This window comes from Bidens hawaiensis, unplaced genomic scaffold (assembly GCF_021521415.1).
Source record: "Bidens hawaiensis isolate Kalapana, Puna unplaced genomic scaffold, B.hawaiensis_p1.1 tig00026213_1, whole genome shotgun sequence".
NCBI lineage: Eukaryota > Viridiplantae > Streptophyta > Magnoliopsida > Asterales > Asteraceae > Bidens > Bidens hawaiensis.
Window position 1 is genome coordinate 161,372 of NW_027494220.1, and position 8,248 is coordinate 169,619.

Consider the following 8,248-nt stretch of genomic DNA (forward strand, 5'->3'; position numbering starts at 1 on the left):
CAAATAGTTGAAGTATGCTCAAACCACTTAGCCAAATTATTCAAGCACTCAAACATGCTTGAACACACCTAAAGATACATTCAAATATGCAATCATACTCGAATATACTTGGAAAACTTTTCAGTCACAATTATGCTCGAAAAACAAAGAGAAGTGTTTAAGCACACGCTCATGCTCGAAACACTTAGAAATACATTCAAGCATACACACATGCTCGAATATATTTTGAATTTTCAAAACATGCTCGAACAAAAAAAATATGCATATGCCTAACTATTTAGGCATGAGTTCATAAAATCCTTCACTTAAATTAACAAAACATTGATCAGTTTGAATTTGGGTCAATTTAAGCATAAGTTTATGTTGAAAAAGAGATTAAATTTTAGTTCTAATCCTTTCAAAATCAATTTCCATATTGGAAAGATCTCAACTTGGGATCATATTGATCAAATCACTTCACAACCCTTCATGTTCAGCAATATTTTGACTCAAGACAGGTTGATAGCAGGTATTTTGTACTTAGCATGATTTTCATTGCTTTTTGTGATATGATTAAGGTTCAATTTATGCATAAGAATTGAAAATACCCCACTTTGAACTTAAGTTGTTTCATATCTCTTCTCAATGCTCAGTTAGCTTTCTCTAAGTCACCCCAAATTGACTTCAACCCCCTGATGAATGGTCAAAAACCTTTTTGATATTTGAATAGTTCTTCTAAAAACTTATTTATAAACGCAAACTTTAAGGTTGAACGTTGGACTTACAAGCCAATACGGACTTACATGCCTTACATTCAAGGTATTTAGGACTTATTTTGGTGCCCAACCTCTGTAGTTCTAGGTAAACCCCTTTAAGTTTGTTTGATTAAAATAAATTTAATAATATATATATATATTATCTAAAATCAATTGCTTATATATCTTTTCATATCATGTATAAAAGATATTTCATTTTGGGTTGACCAAACACCAACAGGCTTGTGCATGACTGAATAATTAACTTTCTACCCATCATTTGGAGAGATGTATCTTGAAACATTCTTAGCATGCATATTATGTTTATATCACTCAATATTTTACACACCATGGAAAGCTACCATACATATCAATGACTGTACTTAAAGCCTTTTTAGCCTATCAAATCCATGAGTTAATTGGTTGAACAATTTTCTATCATTTCCCATTATGTTGGATTCAGTTCCCATAAAAAAACCTTTTAAGCTTCTATAAATCTATGAATTGAATAATTCTTATCATTTCTCTTTTTGCAATCACCAAAAACATTTTGAAATAGTCAAAAAGTTTTGATCTGTTTGAAAATTTAGTTTTGATGTTCCATTTGATTCAAACTCAAAGCATACTTTTATTTTAAATCAAGACTCTCTTTTGAAAAATATTCATTTTGGTTCACAAGCAAACAATCACATTCAATTTGTCAATCCGAAACATTCATATTAAGTGAATGATAGTCACTTGAGCACCAAAAACAGAATCATGTTACAGATGATCATTGAAAACAATGATTCACAATTTTTAAACTCAAACAGATACTAACATCAATCATACAAGCATTCACAATCACACATGCAACATAACTTCATAATCAGTACACAATTTCATCACATCATTCAAGCAATCATGAAAAATAGTCAGTTCAGCGGATAATTTCACACATTCTTTCACATCAATCTTGTTTTAAATAGTCATTTAAGCACAAAAAAAAACGTACACATACACATCATTAATCAGACTTCATCATAATTTATCATTCCTAAGGACTTTAATAGAAAGTTGAATCTGGTTTTATCTAGAGGTTTGGTAAGCAAGTTAGCCAAATTATCAGTTTTTTCAACTCTTCTCATTTCTATTAAACCCTTTTCATTAAAGTCTCTAATGAAATGATGTCTGATTTCAATGTGTTTAGTTTTTGAATGGTGAACTGGATTTTTCAAAATAAACATTGCAGCAGTATTATCAATAAGAAAAGGAGTTGTTAGAAAATCCAAACCGTAGTCCAGCAGCTGACTCTGAATCCAAAGAACCTGTGCACAGCAAGCAGATGCAGCAAAGTATTCAGCTTCAGCAGTTGATATTGAGACTATGATTTGCTTTTTGCACTGCCACGACACCAATTTGTTCCCATGAATTGACATCCACCTGATGTGGATTTCCTACTCATATTGCACCCATCATAGTCACAGTATGCAAGTAGATCAAATGATCTATTCTTTGGGTACCAAATCCCAAGGTTAGGTTTTCCTTTAAGATATCTGAATATTCTCTTCACTGCAAGTATGTGAGATACCTTAGGAGTGGCTTGAAATCTTGCACAAACGCATACATCAAATATGATATCAGGTTTTGATACTGTCAGATATATTAGGGATCTAATCTTTGCTCTATATTCATGCTGATCAACTGACTTCCCCTTTCATCTGCTACCATCTTCTCATGTATGTCCATGGGAGTAGAGACAGTCTGCAGGTCATTGCATTTGAACTTTGTTAGGATGTCTTGAACATACTTGGGCTGGTTAATGAAGATCCCTTCTTGTTTCTGTTGAACCTGTAATCCAAGAAAGAAGTTCATCTCTCCCATAGAGCTCATATGATACTTTGATTTCATGACTGTTTCAAAATCTTTGCACATCTGCTCATTTGTGGATCCAAAAATGATGTCATCCACATATACTTGCACTAACAGTAGATCCTTTCCTTTTCTTTTATAAAACAATGTCTTGTCAATGGCTCTCCTATAGAAACCATTGTGAAGTTGATGATTTGATAGCTCATCATACCAAGCTCTTGGAGCTTAATGCAATCCATATAGGGCTTTTATCAACTTTTACATCCTATTTGGATAATCTGGATCCTCAAATCCTTGAGGTTGAGTGACATACACCTCCTCATCAATCATTCCATTCAGAAAAGCAGATATCACATCAAGTTGGTACACTTTTATGTGCATTGAAGCAGCATATGCAAGGAAAATCCTAATGGTTTCTAGTCTTGCCACTGGAGCAAATACTTCTTCAAAATCAATCCCTTCTTCTTGCAAACACCCAAGTACCACCAATCTTGCTTTGTTCTTGATCACAATTCCTCTCTCATCTTTCTTGTTTCTGAATACCCATATAGTTCCTATTGCATACTTTCCTCTTGGTTTATCAACCGGATCCCAAACATGTAAGTCTCTGAATTGTGCTAACTCCTCTTGCATTGCCTCCACCAAACTATTGTCCTTCAAGGCTTGATTTATGTTTTTTGGGTTCTATTTGAGATAGAAAACAAGCATAGAGACATATATTTGCAGTTTCTGAAGCACTTCTAGTTACTCTTTCATGCATGTTACCAATGATGTTTTCTATAGAATGATTTCTTTAAGTGCAAATTGTTTGAACAATCTGATCTGCAGTGAATTCTGGATCCAAATTTGAAGCATTAACTTTGACTTTATCATCTTGGTTATTTTCAATGTTTGAAGTAGGTTCAAAGTTGTTCTCTTGATTTGAAGTTGATGCATCATTGCTTCCAATTTGAAGAGTGTCAAACAATGATTGAAACATAGTTTGATTTGCAGGTTCAACGACCTGTTCAGATTGAGTGGTTTATTTAGAAATTTCAGGTTTTAACACAGGCACTTCAACCTCATTATCAACATTTTGATTAACATTTTTCTCAGCATTCTGATTAGCTATAACATTTTCAACTTCATTCAATCTTCTTCTTTGAAATTCATATTCAGCATCATCTCCAACAACTTTAGAACAAAGTTTGTCCAAATCAAGTTTTTCTTCTTTTGTAGCTTCTGGAATAGTGGTTCTGTAAGCTCCTTCATCAAGATCTTCTGAGTATATTTAATCAGGGTTTTCAAGATCAAACAACCAGCTTGGACCATCAACACTGTTGAAATGATTCTCAATAAACACAATATCAGCAGACTCAATCACACAGATGTGTTCCTTTACATTTACTCTATAATCCTTTGATTGTGAAGAGTAGCCAACAAAGAAGCATTCCAGAGACTTGGTATGGAATTTATTCAGATAGTCCTTGGTGTTTAGGAGTAAACATTTGCAACCGAAAAGGCTTAAGGAACTTCACATATGGCTTTCTTTTGAAAAGAATCTCATATAGGGTCTTGTTATGATTTTTTTTTATAAGAACCCTATTCTGAACATAGCATGCTGTGTTAATTGCTTCTGCCCAAAAGGAAACAGGCAGATAAGCATTAGCAATAATGTTTCTAGTAGCTTCAATCAAGGTTCTGTTTCTTCTTTCAGCCACACCATTTTGCTCAGGAGTTCTAGAAGCACTAAAGTGTTGAAATATTCCTTTATACACACAAAACTCATCCATTACCCTATTCTTGAACTCAGTCCCATCATCACTTCTAATAACCATCACTCTCTTGTCCAGCTGATTTTCCATTCTTGTTACATACCCCTTAATCCATTCAGCGGTTTCATCTTTGGTTGCCAAGAAAAACACCCATGTAAATCTTGAATAGTCATCTGTGATCACTTGGCAAAACTTCTTCTTTCCTATACTAGGTACACTCACAGGACCAAAGAGATCCATATGAAGTAATTTTTGCACTTCATCAATTGAGTTCACTAGCTTTGTTTTATGAGATGATTTGTGTTGTTTCCCTTTGATGCATGAGGAACATTTGTCATCTAGCTTGAACTGTTTGGTTGGTAGACCAATCACATGTTCTCCTTTCATCAGTTTGTTCATATTCTTTAAGTTAGCATGACACAACCCTACGTCACAACCTTGTCTCATTTTCAGTTGCCTTGGACACAAAACATGATCCACCCCTTAACACAGCATTCTTCATTCTTAGCTCATATAATTTTCCGTTCCCGTGTGCCATTATCATTATCATGTCTGGAGGTATCACAAATTCAGGTTTCAAGATGAAGCAATGTGCATCATCAAATCCAACCTTATAAACCTTGTCACAAACTTATGATATGCTCAAGATATTATATTGCAAACCCTCTACATGCAACACATTATCAAAAGAAACTTTTCCATTTGTCAGGATGCCTCTACCAACAATATTCCCTCCATTTTCATCACTTCCAAATGCTACTGGGCCCTCAAATTTTTCTTCATAGCTGACAAGTGATCTCTTATCACAAGTCATATGCATGGAACATTCACTATCCATATACCATACATCATTTATCTCTGTGGAATGTCCCTGCATATAAAGAAAGAATTTGATTAGTTTTGATTTGAAGTGCAAACCTTAAGAGTTTGTAATTCATCAATAGCAGAATTATCAACACTAGTTGGAACTGGATCTTCATGCACTACTTCACAAGATCATCAGATTCATATCCATATTCAACTAAGGTTTCTTTGATTTGGTTAACACAAGGTTCAAACACTGGATCCTCCCTTATCAAAATGAATTTTGGTGTCTCTTCTTTGGTCTTCCGAAGAAATCCTTTAGGCTCAAATCCTTGTTTCAGAAGAAAATTCTCATCACCATTTAACTTTTCTAACGCCTTCTTCTTGTAGACCTTCACTTCAGATACTCTTTTTGTAGTAACCTTCTTTGTTACATCAGAACTGCTCACACTTGCTTTGTCATTCGCATGTGCCTTCTTCTTGTATAATCCCAAATTCTGACCACAAAACAAATCAGGATTCACATATGCATCCATCTCTTTGTTCCAACACGAATCAGTTTGATGACCATATGTATCACAAATCTTGCACCACACTCTTCCTAAAGAGCGAAGTTCTGGTGAAGAGCCTTCACTACTGAACCTTTCCCTTGGTTTAGGAATTGATAGTCCCATTGAATTCTGAGCATATGTGAACCTATCAAGATTCACTTGAATAGGTCCACACGCATCAACCTTTTGTTGTTCTGTTGCTTTCACAAACTAAATTTCTTTAAACTTCAGCTGTGGACTTGTTGATCTGTCTTCTCTATTTGGGCTCATTCTTCTTCTTGGCACAAACTCAGTATCTCTAATATCAAACAATTCATGGTTGGAGAACACAAGATAGATTGGTAAGTAATATCTAGCAATTTATGATGAATCTTCTTTAGGCTTGCTTGTTGTTGGATACCTCACACTTCTTTCCCTCTTTGGACTCTTTATTTTCTTTAACTCTTCTCCACTATAATTTTGTGTGTTTAATTTTTCACACAGATCAAGCACCTTATGCTCAGATCTCATCTTTTCATGATGCTTCTTCATTTTTTGTGGATACCTTCGGTATTTTAGGCACCTTTTCAGTTGATCTTTTCTTGGTAGGCTTCTTGTTAGCTATCTCACCATCTTCACTTCTGTTGTAGCAGCTACAAGAACTACTTTTACTAGAAGCATCTTGGACTGAATTAGGTAGATCAGTCTCCTTAATCTCCAAACAATTTTCTTCTCTCCTTCACTCCAGTTTGACCAACAACTGGAACTTTCTTCTTTATCACAAACTCACCCTCTTCACTAACAGTCACATTCTCATACAAGCCTATATATTCCTTTCTATTCTCAAAAGTTGATTTAAACTGTTTCAAATGCTCTTCTCTATTTTCTTTATCAACCTTCAAAGGGTACTTTTCACAAAAAGGAGGTGGTACTGTCTTGTATCTTTCTTCTGGCTTCATCTTCTCAATCTTTCCCAATATGTTTCCAGTTGACACAAGATTCTTCAGAAAATCAATCTTGATCTGCTACTCAGAGTTCTTAAGTTTTTCTTGTAAGGTCCCGAACCCCGGGAACCCCATAGTTGGTATTCATTCTAAACACTCGTAAAAATAATTAAACTTAAAAACAATTCATTTCATTAAAATAACCGTCTCATAGTATAATTCAGCGGAAAACATAACTAATAAAATAAGTTCCCAAAAATTCCGGGAATATTGCTCAAAACCAATTCAATTATGTTTATAAAACTTTTTAAATTAAAATGTTTAAAAATAAAATATTCCATCCACGTATGCCCTTCACCGTCCAAGTAGCTTCGTGCACGTCCAAGCGATAAGGCATCTTCTTCCTAACCTGAAACTCACACTAACATGCACACAAAGTCAGCTTAAGCTGAATGAGTTCAAGTTTTAAATAAATAACATCAGTAAATAATAATCATGATAGTCATTCTAAAAGTTTTAAAGTAAAAAGAATACATCGGTTAAGCCATCATCATTGATAAATAATCATTCTCATACATATATATATATATATACACATACATACATATATATAAACATCCTTATAAGTACATCCCTATATATATATATATAAATATATGTATAACATCCAAGTAATAACATCATGGTTGAGCAAACGTACAACCCAAACACGTAACATCTCATCAACACATGCAAACACAAAGTAGGCATACGTAACATCAGTAGTCGATACGACTACAACATCGCCAAATATAGGCCATACAATAATTTATATATATATATATATACATACTATAACATCCCAAGGCCAACTATATACTAGCAAGCCTATATAAAATAGTTTAAATGTTTCATCAAGAAAAATCGTTTAATACTGGGAATTAATACAAGGCCTAATAGCAACCTCGAGCCTAGACCACAAGTAATATGTATAACCTTAAGTAATATAAGACCATAAACGAGTCTACAATATCCTAAGGCATAAAATATAGTTCACAAATAATTTCATAAATGCACATATATGAATAAGGCTATGTAATACCATCCAAATAGTTGTAACAAGTAAAATCGTGTAAAATTGTATTACAGTGTGCATGCTAGCCCAAAACTTGAAAAGAGTAAAAAGGGGCATCATGAACTCACCTGACACAAGACGCGGATTCACCACGAGCTAGAGAATCCCTAAGTAATCCCAAAACTCAAACACCTGTCGGTTTACATTCAATCAAAACTAATGACATCAAGATGACTCGTTTATCCTACGAGACGTTCTATCATGGTTCGAGTTACCTGAACCCTCGACCTCATCAAACTTAATCACAATAGCCCCCGAGGTCTCACATACACCAAAACGACCCTTAGGTACTCCCGGGATTAAAAAAATTCCCAATTTGCCCCCCGGGAGCACTAGGTGACACTAACACGCGCGTTTAGGAGTCGTCTAGGCCGTTAACATCCAACTCAGCCCCGTGTGGACCCATTATGATTAAATCACAGCCAATAAGTCCACACGACGCCACACGAGTCAAATGGGTCAGTAACCCGCAAGTACAACGCACCAACTATTCAATTAACACAATTGCGCGTTGTAC